We start from the raw sequence: 18,634 nt of genomic DNA on the forward strand, positions 1-18,634 counted from the left end.
TCAACAAAGAGGTTTTCGTTAAAGGCTTTCGTCTTCCACTTTAGCTTGCCGCCCGTCCTTCTTCGTGCTGCAGCAGGGTTCCATTGGCCGATGCGGTAGCAAATCGCCTGATGGCCTCTATGGGGATACTTCTCTTACACTCGCCAGTCCATGTTCGCCGTCAGTCAAGGACTACAGAATGTGGCGAAATTTCTTTCGGTACCGATATCCGTTTCGTGAACCATTAAGCTCCTAGCTCCTCGCTTCGCCGCAATATACTCGTTATAGTCCTCGGCGGTTGAGCTAGCCTCCACAACGTGCCGACAGGTAGGTGTCGAGTCTGCAGCTAATTTTCACTACAAGGGAATTTTTTTACAAGATAACTTTTGCAAATGAAACTTTGAGAATTTCATTTAAAATATTAGGCATATTTTTGCTTAACATATTCAATTTTTTCAAATCTCTCCAAAATATTTCGGGGGGGGTTTCGTCCCCAAAACCCCCCCCGCTACTACGCCACTGGGGCATTATTTGGGGGGAAGTACACAGAGGGAAATATATGTGTTTCACGCCAGGTGGACTTTAACCCACACATGCTCAAATTCTTTAAATTTCCTTGTAGTAATGATTTTAGCGTTAAATTTTGATGTAATTGCTATTAAAACTCCCCCTCTCGACTTCTCGGTCAGCTATAAACAGATTGTAGCTGTTTCCGAAAACTTCTTCACTTCTAAAACATTCATCCCAAAACATAGAACTTTAGAACAGACTTAGGAATAATCATGTTTGTAGAGGTATTGTTAGACAATTGCCTAGCCATAATCAGTGCAATGAGATACAAGAAACTTTAGCAGAAACATATTCTTACATCTAGAAGCTTCTTCTAACATTAAACTTTGCAGAGATTTTTTTTCAGAAAAATTTCGTGGCATATTTAACTCAGTTTACCTCAAAATGACATTTGTCATAAGATAGCACAACAGAGACGATATATAACAATTATTGTGTTTCAGCTAAAAGCAAGAAACATTGCCATGCAACAAGTTTTACCCACTGTGCATATTTTCATTTCATCGCTTGTAAGCAAAAAATACCTAAATCATTATCTTATAAACACTCAGTTGCATCTTGCGCATTCTCTCTCTTCCTTTCTTGGGACTGGTATTGGCGCGTGTTTACAACATCCCCAACAATACCAAGAAGTTACCTGTGGAAGGTGAATGAATGGAGTAAATGAATGAATAGACGAGACCGCGGGTGAGAGTGAGAGACTGTGAGATCAATGCGAAACATAATTTGTCTGGCTAAAATTTACAGTTTACGGTGCACGGGCCGGTTGTTTTGAAACAACCATCGAATGTAATTTTTCAAACGAAACATTCTGATGTTGGTTGCGACAGTGTACAGACGTTCATCTGTTTATTTTTTCCTACATCTCGGGTCGAGTGTGTTTGAAAACCTATTTGCCGCATAATCGTACTTGTGGTTCGTTTTAGTTAGTTTCAGCGCTATAGAGAAGAAAATTATATTTTCGGCAAAGGAAAATATATCGTTATATTTCTACGAGAAGAGCAATAGGAATACGCAAAACTGCAGTGGAAAAGGGTTTAATGTGTACATAAGAAGAAAAAATCAAAAGATAACTAATGTGATCCAACAACCCAATACAGTGTTCTTATGCAAAAATCGTAACATAAAAAAATAGAAAAAAAAATATTTGAAACCAGTGACCATCAAATTCTATTTCGGTTGTTTTTCTATCCTGTAAAATACGCAATACAAAAAAAATTACCACGTGGAGAGAATTCAAAAACCAACCATCACGAATACCCGCAATTTTGAGACGAAATTATTGGATTGCATTTGGATCATATGCAATAGTTGATACTTTAAGATTATTCTTGTTTGGGTAAGTTCCATTTCTCAGATTAATTTTTTAGGCTAGTTTGTTAAATTATATCTGAAGTACCGGGCGTTGCCAGAAATGTTTTCTATGGCTCAAACAGAAAGCTCATTTACTGACAGAGCATCAATACCTTGTATGACAAATCTGTCTAATCGTGGATTGCAATTTTGGATTTTTATTCCACCGTCTAATTTATGTTCACTTTTCTTAAAAACCTTACATAAAAAAATTGTTAATTGTATTGACAATCTTGTATGTTGTCGTTTGTAGATAAAATCAATATTAATTCTTCAAAAGGGCTAAAGAGATTTTTGTAAACAACCTTATTTCGCTAATTATTCCGCTGCCGAGTTGAATTACATGAAAAATACACATGTAACAACATCTTTACCCTTAGCAGAATCAATTTAAAATGTTTTCTGGATTCAAATTATAACAATTTAAGAGAAATCAGCAAAACAAAAGTTTGTTTACAAATCTTATTAGCCCTATTCAAAAGTTGATATGGAAATATTAATTAAATTTAGAAGAAGGTAACTAATTAACTACTGATGAGAATTTATTCAGTGCATCTTGTTTAAAAAAAACTACCCATCTTGCATCCCTAAATCCCTCGAAATATAAAAAAAAATCAATTATAAAGTTTTTCGTGCGAGCTCCGAATAGCATATTTTCAAAAAATAAAAATCTTTTTCAGAATCTTTGTCTAAATATGAAATTTTTAACACACCTGTTTAATATAGGGTTTTCTGGTAGAATCGAAGCTGGAAGATTGAAAGTATGCAGAATGTCGTGGAATTTATATGTTGATCTTTTTATTACTTTATTTATACTTCCGTTCGACCATGGAAGTTTTCTAAATTGTTATCAGTAAACTATATACTACGGAATAAATATTTGGCATAGCAGTACTAGCATCCCCACTATTTAAACTTTCGAAACTGGCTTTGTGACCATGGCCGTCTTAAGACCCCTTTGGGCCCCTGGGCACTACTGAGCTAAGAGGCTCCTATAATTGAACAGCTATAAACTAGTGCAGGGTAGGATGAACAACAATGATCCCCAGCATCACGGAGCCATTTGTAATGCCATTCTATGGCATACAAAATATATGGAGAAAAAACACGAAGTCAGATTTTCATCGCTATACTGCCCATAAAAGCATAAGAGTCCTGTATTGAAAAACAGCAAGCCAATAAAAACCCTGTTCAAGAATTACATTTTCATTTAGCCTTATGGATGGGACAACCATGTTTTGGTATTTTTTTGGTATTTTCTAAACAAACCTGGCAATCTTATTTGTGCATTGTGATTCTGTGGTGATACAGAATACAATCCAACAGATAACTTATTTTTGACAAAAATCCATTTGGGACTGTTATGCTTTTATGGGCAGTATAGGTGTCGGTATAAATGTCCAAATACGGTCGAACATCGGAGTGCTATTTTCGAAGACTGTCATCAAAATATCAAACTTTTTAATCGACACTTATCTGTCAAGGTTTAGAAACAATAATTTTGAATGATTTTCCTTTGAATTTTCGTTTCGTTCAGCGTTTTTCTCAAATTTTTGCTGTTCCTGATATGATGAAACTGGAAAAAGTTTTTGTTCGAACTTTACAAAAATCCACATTTTTTCACTTCATACACAGTTGGTAATATAAGTGCGTGCATGAGTCTTGAGCTTTGAGAATCATTCCTTTTCAATGTTCGCATTTTTTAACAATTCTTTTAAATATTTTGAAAATATTATTAGTTAAGTTACAAGCCTATGGAGGTATCTAACGGAGAAAATCGCGCGTAAAAATTTCCTTGTGCCTTTTACATTTATTTAACAATTAAATCACATGGAAGGCAATTCATTCTACCATTACTTCTGCATTTACTCATTGAAGGATCGTATAAGCATATTACATGTTTTCCCGAGTATAATATAGAGATAACTATTATTTAATCACATTTTACCGATCGTTTTGGCTATTCTGCTCTTTTATATATGTGGTCTAGGCAACACCGTTTAAAGATGGCACATTTTACTATGACACTTTGACAGGCGGGTTTGTAGATGTGATATATTTCCTGTGTTGTATTGCAATCGAGAGTGTAGATATGAGTTTTGCCATTAGAAAAAGATGCTAACCACAGTCGACTTGGCAAAACATCTCATCTACAATATGTAGCAAAACTTTGATACACTATATGTGAAATTTCTACGTAAGATTAAATTAACATGCTTAGCTTATTTATGGCATAATGAACTCTGTTTTTTATTCAATTCGTTTATTTGATAAGGCACGTTTGCGTTAGCTTAAACGTGCTTTTTTCTTTGTTACATTTTGAATTTCCTAAAACTAGGGGGTTACATTTAAATATTATTTTGTTTTTATAAAATGAAGCTAAAAAAAATTACTGATAACTAATACATATACAAGAGGGGATAATATATTATTCGTAAGATTAGGGGGGGGGGGGGTCATTTTATGTGTTTCTGTATGGTAATGCACTTTAGGGTTTTTAGAAGGGACACAATGTCTTTGTCCAACAACTTTGTTCAAAAAAATTCGGCATCTGTAAAACTACGGAATATGAAAGAATGGACTTTCCCCTTTCATTTGAAATCAAGGGCAAATTAATCGGTCGAGGGAGCTAGAACAACCTTTTATTTTAAAATTTTTTATTGAAAATTAAATTGTTCAACCCTAGAACGTTGCACTTGCGTTTTCCACCCTAGAACGTTGCACTGGGGTATAAATGTACCCCACGCGTTTGATCGCAATTTTTACAGGTAAAAATGCAAACAAAAAAATATAATGCATCATTTTCTTCGTTTTTTAATTGCACAAAACAGCTGTGTACGTGAAAGTAAGGAATTTATTGAACCAATGATACATAAATTGGTTTGAACAAAATAAAAAGTGAAAAAATCACGGCTTTGAATTTTTTCACAAAAATTACTATAACTTTGCGAATTTTCAACCGATTTGAACTTCGATATTTTTGAAAAAGTGCAAATATTTTGAAGAGTGAAAGTTTAACAATCGTGTTTTGGAAAATACCACAAAATGGGGTGAAAATTGAAATGAAAAAATATTTCTGACCAGTAAGGCCATTACAAATCTTTTTTAAAAATTATGTCCAAGTGCAAATTTTTTTCTGAAGGGGGGGGGGGCAAACAAAAAATAAATATTTATTTTAATAAACACAATTTTTTTTATCTTTTTGCATTTTCTTTCGATTGTTCTCGTGGACGTTTCCGCAGGGTGATTTCGTATAGCGGGGTTGAGCTATTTGTTTTACTAGAAAAATTCAAGCAAACATTACTGAATCAATCAAAAGTTCACATAGGAAAGGAATGCTAACGTTTTTGTTTTAAATAATTTTCCCAATAGTGCAATTTTTAAATTCCCAATAAAAGCTTGAAAGTTCTCTAAGAACTTAATGTAAACATTTAAGAGTACCTTAAGGTATTAACTTTTGGTTGTTTGAATAGTTTTCGTTCCGTCGTGGCGGCACATGGACCGGTCTTTACACACAAGGCATGAAAATCGGTCAAAGATGACCCTGCTTGGTAACAATGTACAGAAACAGGATTGCAACATTTCACTTATGGACTTTTGGAAAACATTCTGGAATGAATCCAAAGGTAAAGTGTGCGTCAATGGAATTATTCATCTCAGATATGGTTTTCTCTGATATTTTTTTCTATTGCGTATTTCGTATACAGTAGCCTGGCGAACGTACATCCTGTGCATACTATACTTTTTCAAACTCTAGTGGAAACATCAGCTTTGGTTTATCGCTTGTGATTGAAGACTTGTAGATTTGTTTGTTTGGTACATGATAGTAATTCGGCTCGGTTCCGTGTACATCTTCGAAATCTTTGCATTTTTCTCCATCTTGTTGCGCAGTAGGTAGCCAAATCAGATAAATTCATTTGATAGTCGTACGGATTTATGAAATGTATAGCAATCATCAGTTCATTTTTTGCCTTTTTCATATAAGGAAGACTGTGCAATCACTCTGAAATTCGACTTTTTAAGCTACACCCGGAGTGTCGAGTGTCATATACCACTAGATTCAGTTCGTCGATATCTGAAAATGTCTGTATGTTTTATAGTATGGTTAAATAGCTTCAAAAGTGCATTGGCTCTAGATGGGATTCACTTTTGTGCGTAACCGCTACTAATAGTCCTTACTTCTCTTCCTTCCTTTTGTTCCACGAGACTGCATTGAAGTGTTATATCGTGGGGAGGCTGATTCAGTCTTAAGACAAAATGATACATTAGAGCGGTTTAGCTCCGAACACATTTCCGGCTAATCGCAGTGGTGAACTTCCGTTAGCCGTTTGGCTCCCGTTTCTGTGAAGTATTTAGTTCCTGTTTTCGCGAGCCATCTCAATTCCTCGTCGGAAGTTCTCCCGATACCGATGCCTGTTGCGTGAGTCAATTAGCTCCCAGTTTTGTCGCAATCTTCTCGCATAGTCCATAAATCCTGCTCAAAGGGCCAACCAGTACTTGGAGAGGACGGTTCGGCGATACCGGATGGAGCGTAGCTTCTGGTTCGCTGATTCCGGTTCGTTGAAAACTCGAGGACCCACCGCTGGTGCTTCACTCGACCTACTCGATCTTGTCCCTGACGGTGAAACTAGTCTGCTCACATGCTTCGGTCCGGCGATTCCAGCTGGTTCGTAATGCCCAGTACACTGGCGCCTCAAGCAAAGCTGTGGTTGCTCTCACAGCCTTCCCCTTAACATATACATCGTAACTTTAAAAGTTCAAATCGATGATATATTTTCCCACCGCGCTGTCTTTCGGCTGCTAGTCATCACCAACTCTGTTTTATGATGGGCAATCGTCTCCGTGTCGAGTGTCTCCTCTTCTAGCGATTGTCCGATTACTTGGAACACCACATCATCCGTGAAGCCGAAAATCGTTATATCTCTGGGAAGGTTCGGCTTCAATACTCCATCGTACACTGCGTTCCACAGCGTCGAGTCGAGGAACGTCAGTTGTAGTTGTGATTCTCCCTTGTCTGTCTCGTAATGTTCGGTACTGAAAGTAGCTCTATAATATCCTGCAGAGTTACTCATGCTGTACAGCGAATGGGCGATTGCTTCCCAGCCAGTACTATTGAAGCATTCTTCACATCTAAGGGAACCACCACGCAAAAACGATATCCTTATCTCTGCTGTCTCCAAAGCTCCCACAACCGTTTGGATGGATTTCACTGTAGACCTGCCTATAAGGAAGCCGAATTACATGAGATGCCGTTCTCACGGTCCGCGTACTTCGTTAGCTTGTTCAGGATTACTCCTTTTCTCTAACATTACCAAGGGATATATTGACTACGCTGAAAGATCTCCATGTTGTCCCGGCATCGGAAGCAACATCAGCTTTTGTCGCTTCCAATTATCGGATCGTTTTGAATATATCCGGTCTCTCATGTATCACTTCACTTTTATGGCTTTCGCCATCTCGATAAGCTGTTTGTTGGTAAATCGATCTTCATCTTTGTGATCAACCTCCTCACTGTACGGCGAAAATAGATTCATGTTGTGGGGAAAACCTTTCGATGGTGACCTCCATCTTTTCCGGGCACCTTTCAGGTGGTGCAGCTGAGCCTTTTATCTTTGTTATGCCAACTTTGTAGGTCTCTCCTAAGGAAATTCGCGTTGGCATTGTGGCAAGGCTTTCTTGTACAGCTTGACTGCTTTGTTGAGAGCGGTTCTTGCAGCTCGCTTCCCTTGAGCTTTCTGACATCTGTTTTAATTTTAAATATATTTGACACGGCTCAATGCGTTAGCACAACTGAGCCGTGGAGCGCACCTTGGGGGTCATTTGGTCCGTCGTCTCTCGCGTTTTCGTTTACGTCCATGTCATCATCGGTACTGCATTCATCTTGCTCATCGTCGGGTGTTCTTATTTGTTGTTTGTGCTTACGGGTCGCTATTGTAAATCCTTCTTCATCGGTATTAGATTCCTTATTGGTGGTGTTGGTTGTTGGTTTAGAAACATTTGCTGTAATCGTTGTTACTTCGATGTTGGTAATGGCAGTTGGTTTAGTGGTACTGGGGCCGATCGTTGTTAAGCTGGTGCTTGTGAATGCCCGGTCTGCAGTCGTTGGTTTACCAACTGGTTGTGGTTTAACATACGATGATTGTATACCGGCTTTGGTCGTATCAGGTGGAATTTCTTTAGCAGTCTCTGCGCAAGGTTTCCCGTGGTGTAGCGGATGATCACAATAATGAAAGGTTTGTGACTAGTGTTCGTTGAGAATATTCAACACCATGAGGTAATTTGCATGTGAAAATCTAGTGAGAGGGAATAGGTTTTGTCGGACGCATTCTCACCACACGAACGCCGTTGCGGAGTCTTGGGAAGAAGTTCCTCCAAGTATCTTCCTTAACACTATTCACCTCTCCGTATTTTGACAGGATTTGTTTGATAGCGAAGGAACTAGTACGTGGTACCAGGTCATGTATCTTTATTTCAATACTGTCAACATCTATATACGTTGGGATACTGTATAAAATGTCATTACATTCGATGACGTGTTTCATGTTGTTCTGGGAAGCGAATGATTCTGCTTGACTAATGTTTTTTAACATATTCAGTACCGCATGACGTAAATGGTGAAATTGCACCGCATAAAGTACCGCAAGCTACGTTGAACTTCAAGTTCACCTTCAACATTTGCTCCCCTTCATGAATTGATGGTATTACCGGATATTTCGTGTAGTCAACAGCAACACAGTTTGCCCGCATCGTGATATACTTTTGCTTTGCATCGTCACTCATTGTTTGTTCACGTTTCACACACTAGGCAGAAGGAATCAATTTTTTCTTTGCAAATAGACCAAGCGTCGCGCGGGTAAATTTGATTATTTGCCCAGCTATTGCAGCGGAGCGATTTCTAGCTTCTGAACTGAGCGAGATGAGAAACCGAAGTGATCTCCGACTTCTTCTCCAAGCTCGGAGGCAACTTATACGTAGATCGATAATCGTCGTATTGCACCCGGCGACCGTTTCTCGGTTTCCCATCCCTTGGTATGGTCGCATTACACGCCCTTGTTAGTAGTGCCGTGAACTCGTTCGCATTTAGGTTGAAGAAGATACCTTCAAATTCAAGTTCTTCGACGGACACGTTCCTGTGAAAAATCGCTGTTTTCCATCTTCACTCGTTTATATATCTCCCACATATTCAAATTCATGTTTGGTTCATAGTCCTGTTATCAATGCTGTACCAGATCGCTTGGTGGTCGCTGTGGATATATCCTCGCACACTTTTCAGTCCATCTTTCCGGTTACTCCAAGGCTACAAAAATTGACATCGATAATGGATTGCCGGTTCCCCCTGCGGTAAGTGCCGATGATACCATTATTTGTAAGATCTATATTTAGCTTTGCTAGAGCATTCTTGATCGCTGATGGCCAGACAAAGTTCTTTTGATTCCAGCGTCTATCTCGAAAATTTCGCACGTTTCTGGTTCTTGGAATATTTCAGAATTAATGTCTCTTCGGCTTCTTGGAAAACGACTTATTCGATTTTCAAGCTTAGCCTTAAATGGAAGGTTTGGTAGCAGACTTTGATCTGATCAAGTTCATAAGAATCGCACATATGGCTGCGGAAATACGGTATGAACACTACGATCCCATATGAAATCTTTAATTGTCAAAAACTTTTCGGTAAAGCTCATGTATACTGAATATTGAACCACATATAAATCGCCAGGAGTCTGATTTGAATTCAGATTGTTTCCTTATCGAAATTATTTTCGAATGCAACGATCGATTATGTCTCTATCGACTGTTGCGTTTAAAATGAAATCGATTCAGAAGTCGGTCTGTATTAGCCTTGCCATGAGATTTTCGTTTGATAATACACAGATGGGTCCTTCCTTCCGCGACCAGCAAACGTTTCATTTGATGTTGGACTGGATCGATGATCTCATTTAAAATTCACATTTACCCGAGAATGGTCAAAATAAAAATTATCATGGGATGGTAATTTCTAAAACTACCATAATAGTTTTCAGTTACGAAAAGCAAAACTCTATGGCAGCTATTGTTGCTCTATAAAACGTGACAATTTTTTGAATTTTGATTATTATAAAAAAAATTATTTGCCCCCTGATTTTTTTCAGCGATTTTGAAGGGGGGGGTGACATAATTTTTAAAAAAGATTTGCAATGGCCTAATACATTGGTAACACGCAACGTTACTGTTACATCAGTTACTGTGCCCAAATTATACTTGCGAGCCATTGCTGTGAAAACCTATAAAAAATAAACAATAAAACAATAAAAATCAGCAAAAATGAGAACAATTTTTTAATTAATTTAATTAATTAAATAAATGAAAAACGATTATATAATACTAATTGTTACTTACGTAGTAAAACAACTAGTATTTAAACTGGTATTGTTACGAATCACATCTCCACTGACAGCACGAAACCTGACAAAATACTAACGGCAACCGTACACTGGGGTACTAATGTACCCCACGCCAACTTTGATACCTGCTTCCACAAAGGCTATAAGCAAACTGGCTATACCACCTTTTCCTACTCGTACTAGGTACTCTATATTGAATTATGGATAGGGACCCAGGTCGGTAAATGCCGAATTCTCGTCTTCACATGGCTCCAAAGAAGGCGTGGGGTACATTTTTACCCCAGTGCAAGGTTCTAGGGGTAATGAAACTAATTCGCATTTTTGCTACTAATTGGTACTATAGACATTCAAAATATACTAAAAATGAGAATCTGATGAACATTCTCATTATCTACAACTACAATAAATAAATCGATGTAAAATCACCCGAGAAAGTTATTAAAATTTTATCAGTTTTTAGATTTGCATGGGGCCTATAGATTAAGAAGTCGATTAACATGGTTTAGATGAACCGTATATTCAGATAAATTTCAATGTTTACAATGTACCATTATCTACAGAAAAATATATTTTCAGATTCCTTCGGTTCTTTGTCGAAAATTTATTTTATGAACAAGGAGGTTTGGAAAGGTGGTGAAAAATTTATTCGATATTGTTACCTTTTCAAGATGTTGATTATTGTAGTATCAGATTTTATCATTTTCATTTCTTTTCTCGCTTTAGGAGACAGCTAATGTAATTTAGAATGACCCTTCTTCCTTATTCTATCCTGCCTGGTAAAATAAAATTGGCTTAAATTCAAAACTTTATATTTGAATGAACTAAAGTAGTCAGTTCGAGTCATTGTAATAAACGACGGATTTCATTGCAACTTTGGATTGAGAATCCTGTTTGTCCTTTACAACATTAAAAGAAAGATGATTGAAAGAGAAAAAAAGTTCTTTGAGTTTTGGATCCATGTTTGTTATCTTTTGGGGTAGATTCATTTTAGCAGAATTTACAAATAAATATTTTTGCTTGCCCTCAAATTACGTTTTATTTCCAAATCGAACACATTTCACATAATCATATAAAAAAGAAACAAAACCATTTTTCATAATTTCCTTTAAGAAGAAATTCCGGAGTCGTTAGTCGCTGAATACGGATCACAACAGAAAACGAACAAGAAAATATCAGGCTGGAATATTTACTTTCATTAAATTCTCAAAATAATGCAAGTCTGTTTATTGAAGATTTGAAGAGCAAAGACCACATATCAAGAAGACAGAGTTGCCAGTTCAGTTCAGAACCTGGAGACAGTAACAGCAAGACGTCTTTCGGGTAAATATGATACTTTCTAACTACATTTATCTACTTTTATATTGAGATCGCTACAATAGACAAAACCTTTATTTCCCTTTTGCTGTTGCGATTTCTGTTCAGTGTATAGCGATTCCCAAAAGGTAACAAACTTGAACATAAATCGTCTCATCGAATTATTTTTCTATCCTTCCTGAAACTGTCAATCAGGATTCTCAATCGAAATCAAATCAAGTGACGGAATATCTAATCAAGTTTTATCAAATATAAAGTTTAAATTTAGGCCAAATGTGTCCCACAAGATGCTAACGAGAAAGGAGGTTGTTTCAAGATTACATCAAGCATACCCTAGAATGCGTGTCGTCTTGAAGTCGCATCAAACCATCGTTGGGATACGATAGGTGGAAGAGGGCACTTCTGAGAATGATAAGAAAAATTAAAGGGGCAGTTCAATCTGAATATTTATTTTTTTAAGAAGGTATATACGAGGGACATATAGAGGAGATCAATTCTTGCCAGTACATATCAAAACGGGACATTGGGTGATCTTCTTCGGACCCGAAGGGAATCCAATAGTTGAGATCTGGCAGAACAGTACTCGGCGCATGCCCAGACAATATGTTCGATATCGTGATAACCTTTGCCACATGTGCAGATACCGCATTCCGCGAGCCCAATACGTCGGAGATCCAGTGTGTAGTGATTGGACATGAACTGAGACATCACACGAATGAAATCCCGCCCCACTTCAATCCCCTTGAAGTAAGGTTTCGTCGATACCTTAGGGATTATCGAATGTAGCCACCTTCCTAGTTTCCCATTGCTCCATGAAGTTGCCAATTTCTGAAGGGTTCTCTGATGAGTAATATTGATAAATTCGCTGAAGCAAATTGGTCTTTCATATATGTTACCTTCTAAAGCGATAGCTTAGCTAAAGAGTACACTTCTTCATTACCTGAAATGGAGCAATGCGAGGAAACCCAAATTAAGGTAATATTGTACGATCTTACAGACGAAGCACGCAAGCGCTCCCAGATTTTCCGCAAAAAATATGGAATGTGCTTTATAGGTTTCATTCAACGGAGAACCTCGATTGACCTTGGGCTATCCGAGACAATAAAGTAATTATCGGTGGCCATAGTACCAATGATCCCAAGGGTATATTGAATAGCAGCAAGTTCGGCGACGTAAACTGAAGCAGGATCATTGAGTTTGAATGAGGCGGTGTGGTTTTGATTGAATATACCGAAGCCAGTGGTGCCGTTGAGGGTTGACCGGTCGGAGTAAAACATCTTGTCGACTTCTCGAAATTTACTATGATAGATGCCTGATATCACTTGCGGACGTACGGGTTCAAGATATCGCATCGGATGAGTAATCGATGGGAGAGGTCCCAAAACCAACCTAAGCCACCCTAAGCAATATTGGATTCGCTCTAGTTTTATGAAATGTATGATCGCAACGGAGCGGAAACAGAAACTACCGTACTCCAACACCGACAATATCGTTGTCAGTCGAGATAAAAGTCTTTTATTGCCAGTCCGTACACTCTATAGCGTCAACGAATAGTGCTAATCCGCGTTCAAGGTTATTTTGCGCACTCTCCGCTTAGTCGAGGTTTCAGTATTTTTCCCTTCTTTTGTGTTTCTGTTTCTGAGTACCGTTAGCTGGTCAGTGACAATGATGCAGTGTTCTTCTAGTAAGCCGTCTGGATACCGTTACATACACAAGCTAAATATTAGTTTACGTTTCCCTTCTTGGTTCTCTCACTAACGTGCACTGGGCAATAGGCCCGTGCAAAAATGACTTCCCCTGACGGTGGTTCATCTTAAGGTGAGATGGACGTCGAAACAAAATCGGCTCCCCGGCCCAAAGTATATCTAAGCTCGGCCAGCGGGCCCTTCGTGATTTTGAACCGGACAAAAGACAAAAAGTGTTTGAATCTATTACAGATTTTTCAAGTTCTGACGGATCGGTATTCGGCTGTGACAGAAATTTTGAAAATTCGCCCTGAAGCATATTCGGGTAGTTGTTAACAGTTTAAATCAGGCAAATGATATTGCTGGCTACGGGCTCTTTACGAAGGAGTACAGAGTGTATATTCCAGCTAACAAGGTTGAAGTCAGTGGGGTCGTTTCCGATTCGAGTCTGAATTGCGAGGACCTGCTAAAATATGGGAATGGCTGTTTCAAAGACCCCATGCTTAAGCCAGTGAAGATACTGGAGTGCAAATGTTTGCATTCATCATCAGTCGCAGCTGACGGGGAAAAAATATACGTCAATTCAAACTCTTATCAGGTGACCTTCGCCGGTTCTGCTCTACCCAACTACCTCCTCTTTGACAAAGGCTCGTCGACCTGTTCGCCTCTTTATGCCGCGGGTTATGAACTGTACTAATTGCAAACAATTGGGGGACACAGCCTCCCATTGTAACAATAAGGCACGTTTTGGGAAATGCGATGGGAATCATGCGGATGATTCCAGTGGAAGAGATGTCGAAAAGTGTCTCTACTGTGGGGGAAACCACATGATCTTCCTTCATGTCCCGCGTACAAACAGCGCGAGAAGAATCTTAAGCGTTCCCTTCAGGGACGCTCTAAGCGATCTTTTGCAGAAATGCTTAAGATAGCTACGCCACCTGTCACTACGAACATCTATACCAACTTGTCTACTGACGAAGGCGACTGTGATGAGCCCCAGGAGGGAGCATCTTCTTCTGTGCCTGGAAGCAATAGAAAAAGGAGGAACATTTCCTCTCCCAAGCTTCTTCATGAAGGTCAGAAGGTGTCTCTTCATGGTCCCCGTAAAATAACTACTCAAGCAAGTACTGGTGCAAAATCGAAGCAAGTCACTCCCAGTCTCAGTAACCTGAGTTCAGCAAAGTAGTTACCAGCATTTCCAGGAACATTAAAAACCCCAAGTGTTCCCATATCTCCGCCAGAGAAAGAAAACAGCGCTGGCTTAATTAATTTCTCTGACATTGTGGACCGTATTCTTACGATTTAAATATTTCTGACCCCCATCTTGATAAGCTTTCTCCACGAAAAGCATCTGGATAAGCTTTCTCCACGCAGTAAAAACATTTTTAATGCAGTTCACTGCAAAATGGCCCCTCCTTTCAGCGATTGTATCTTTCGATGTCTAATTCATCGAACGAGGTCAAGGATTTAACCACTGTTCTACAGTGGAATTGCAGAAGCATTATCCCGAAAATTGATTCCTTTAAAATCTTACTAAATAACTTGAAATGCGATGCATTTGCACTATGCGCGATATGTCTTACTTCAGAAATAAACCTACACTTCCACGAATTTAACATTATTTGCTTCGATCGCGAAGCCTCTTACGGAGGAGTACTTTTGGGGATCAAAAAGTGCTATTTTTTTCAATCAAATCGACCTCTCCTCGATACCAGGCATTGAAGTTGCCAAACCAGAATTAAAGGCAAAAACCTTTGTATTGCTTCCACCTACATCCCCCTAGAGCCTGAGTTAGCCACCGACGGCTTTGCTATATTGCGGAACTCCTCCCCGCACCGAGGCTAGTTTTAAGTGACTTCAACTTCCATGGTACGGCATGGGGTTGCCTTCATGACGATAATCGATCTACCCTACTCCATGAGCTTTGCGAAAACTTCAATATGACCATTTTGAACACGGGTGAAATGCCCCTCCAGCGCGTCCGAGCGCCTTGGATCTGTCCCTCTGCTCGACATCGCTGCGGTTAGATTGCATGTGGAAGGTAGTCTCTGATCCCCACGGCAGCGACCATCTGACAATCGTAATTAATATTGCTGACGGTTCAGAGCCACTGAATACAATCAATGTTTCATATGACTCCACACGAAATATTGATTAGAAGAGCTATTTTTTTTTTAGATCATAGAGGTTTTAACCTTAAACTCAATTAGAAGAGCTACGCGTCTGCGATATTTGACAAAATCGAGTGCACTCAAGAGCTTCCTCCGGAGGAAGATTACAGGTTCCTGGCTGGCTTGAATCTAGATACCGCGATTCAAGTTCAGACTTAACGCGTACCAGACGCCGCTGAATGTAAGACTTTCCGGGACGACGGGCTGCCAGCTAGCTACTGACAGTACGCGATGGCGGAAACGCGCATGAAGAGTTTGATGAAACTCAAAAAAACGTAGCTACTGTGGTCGATTCGCCGACGGACTAACGAGAGAAACATCGATGAGCACTCTTTGGAGTACGGCCCGGCACTTATGTAACCGAAACAGTACTAACGAGAGCGTGGAATATTCAAACCGTTGGATATTCGATTTTGCCAAGAAGGTTTGTCCGGATTCCGGCACAGAAGATCTACCGCGTTGCGTTCCCAGACTCTGCCAAGAGACGCTTGTTGAATTAATTTAATAAATTTCTTGAGGGTAATATTATCCCTCATGACTGGAGATACGTGAAGGTCATCGCCATTCAAAATCCAGGAAAACCAGCCTCCGACCACAACTCGTATCGACCGATTTCGATTATGTCCTGTATCCGAAAGCTTTTCGAGAAAATGATCTTGTTTCGCCTCGACAATCGGGTTGAGGCAAATGGCTTACTGTCAGATATACAATTTGGTTTCCGCAAAGAAAAAGGCACGAATGACTGTCTTGCGTTGCTCTCAACAGAAATTAAAAAGGCTTATGCTAGCAAAGAGCAGATGGCATCAGTTTTCCTAGATACGAAGGGGGCTTTTGATTCGATTTCTATCAAAATTCTTTCTGAGAAGCTGCACCAGCATGGTCTTTCACCGGCTCTGAACAACTTTGTGGTAAACTTGCTGTCTGAAAAATACATGCATTTTTCGCATGGTGATTTATCAACATCACGAATTAGCTACATGGGTCTTCCCCAGGGCTCATGTCTAAGCCCCCTTCTCTATAACATTTACGTGAATGACATTGACGAATGTCTTGTCAATTCCTGCACGCTAAGGCAGCTTGCAGATGACGGTGTGGTCTCTATTACAGGACCCAAAGCCGTTGATCTGCAAGGACCATTGCAAGATTTCTCGGGCAATTTGTCTGCTTGGGCCCTCCAGTTGGGTATCGAGTTCTCCACGGAGAAAACTGAGCTGGTCGTATTTTCAAGGAAGTGTAGCGTAACTACAGCTTCAATTAATGGGTCAAACTATTGCTCTAGTTTCAACTTTCAAATATCTCGGGTTCTGGTTCGACTGATGGAGTACGGGAGTTTCTGTTTCCGCTCCGCTGCGAACATATATTTCATCAAACTAGAGCTAATCCAATATTGTTGTTTGTGTATTGCTTCGGGTTGCGTGCCTTCGATACATACGATGAGTCTAGAAGTGCTAGCGGGCGTCCTTCCGCTGATAAATCGATTTTGGGACCTCTCATATCGATTGCTCATCCGATGCGATATCTTGAACTCGTTAGTAATTGCAAATTTCGAAAGGCTTGCGAAGTTCAATTCTTAAACCAGATTTATGTCCTTGTACTTCGATTACATGGCATAAAATATGAATCCTTCTTCATGTTTTCCCAACCGTGTCAATCTCCTTCATGCTTCTGATTCAACTTTATTCTTCGACACATCCATGAAAGACGAGATTCGTGAATCCCGGGTCACATACGCCCGCAAGTGATTCAAAGCATCTTTCATAGTTTCGAGAAGTCGACTGTAATAAGATGTTGTACACCGACGGGTCAAGCCTCAACGGCTCCACTGGCTTCGGTATATTCAATCAAAACCTCACCGCCTCATTCAAACTCCTGCTTCAGTTTACGTCGCCGAACTTGCTGCTATTCAGTATACCCTTGGGATCATTGATACTTTACCCACCGATAATTACTTTATTGTCTCGGATGGCCTCAGCCCAATCCAGGCTCTCCATTCAATGAAACCTAGAAAGCACATTCCATATTGTTTGCGGAAAATCTTAGAGTGCTTGCGTGCTTTGTCTGTAATATCGTACAATATTACCTTAGTTTAGGATCCCTCGCATTGCTCCATTCCAGGTAATGAAGAAACGTACTCTTTAGCTAAGGTGAGCGCTTTACTATGTGACATATATAAAAGACCAATTTGCTTCAGCGAATTTATCAGTATTATTCATCAGAGAACCCCCAAAACTTGGCCAACTTCATGGAGCAATGGGAAACTAGGAAGGTGGCTACATTCGATAATCCCTAAGGTATCGACGAAACCTTGGTTCAAGGGGATTGAAGTGGGTCGGAATTTCATTTGTGTGATGTCTCGGCTCATGTCTACACGTTGGATGCTAATCTCCGACGTATTGGGCTCGCGGAATGCGGTATCTGCACATGTGGCAAAGGTTATCACGATATCGAACATATTGTCTGGGCATGCGCCGAGTACTGTTCTGCCAGATCTCAACTATTGGATTCCCTTTGGGCCCTAGGAAGATCACCCAATGTCCTGGTTCGAGATGTGCTGGTAAGCCGCAATCTCCTCTATATTTCCGCATATATACCTTAAAAACCATCAATATTCAGATTTAACTGCCCCTTTAATTTTTCTTATCATTCTCCGAAGTGCCCTCTTCCGCCTATCGTATCCCAACGATGGTTTGATGCGACTTCAAGACGACACAAAACGTCTCTTCGAATGACTTAACAACACGAGACCTACAGCACAACATCACACGCGCAACGCGGTGTTTTGTCGATCCGCATCCGAGCCGTACTACGAAATCGTCTGGAGGAACCCCTGCCGAATCTGTAATCCTTGTTGTTGATTCCCAATGCCGGAAACTGAAAGTTTATACCTCCCCCGTGTCAACTTTGTCCACTCTCTCCCATGTCTCTTATACACAGATGTAGGACTTCACCCCCCCCCCTCCTTATTCCCCTTGAATATCTTTCCAAAACTTATGTGCCCCCCTATTTTATAGTTTTAGTTGTGCAATATTTAATCTCGTTAAGAAAAGCCCAACAGTACCACTACTTAAAATAGCCCTAATTAATCCGCCTAATCTAAATAAAATTTAACCACTCTCTCTAGTTATTTCTAGTTAATAATCTTGTAAAATGTTCCGTATTGTTAATAAATAATAGCTCCAACAAT

At 39.6% G+C, this 18,634-nt stretch overlaps 1 protein-coding gene across 1 annotated transcript in view; it reads left to right on the forward strand.

The window, feature by feature from the left end:
- Nucleotides 1-1,378: 1,378 nt before the first annotated feature.
- The window catches only part of LOC131693279 (mucin-4-like), a 596,199-nt gene continuing 578,943 nt past the window's right edge, over nucleotides 1,379-18,634 (forward strand). The window contains exon 1 of the mRNA XM_058980988.1: nucleotides 1,379-1,888. The gene's annotated coding sequence lies outside the window, so the exon portion shown is untranslated. The remainder of the gene's footprint in view (nucleotides 1,889-18,634) is intronic.

This window comes from Topomyia yanbarensis, chromosome 3, assembly GCF_030247195.1.
Source record: "Topomyia yanbarensis strain Yona2022 chromosome 3, ASM3024719v1, whole genome shotgun sequence".
NCBI classification, from domain to species: domain Eukaryota; kingdom Metazoa; phylum Arthropoda; class Insecta; order Diptera; family Culicidae; genus Topomyia; species Topomyia yanbarensis.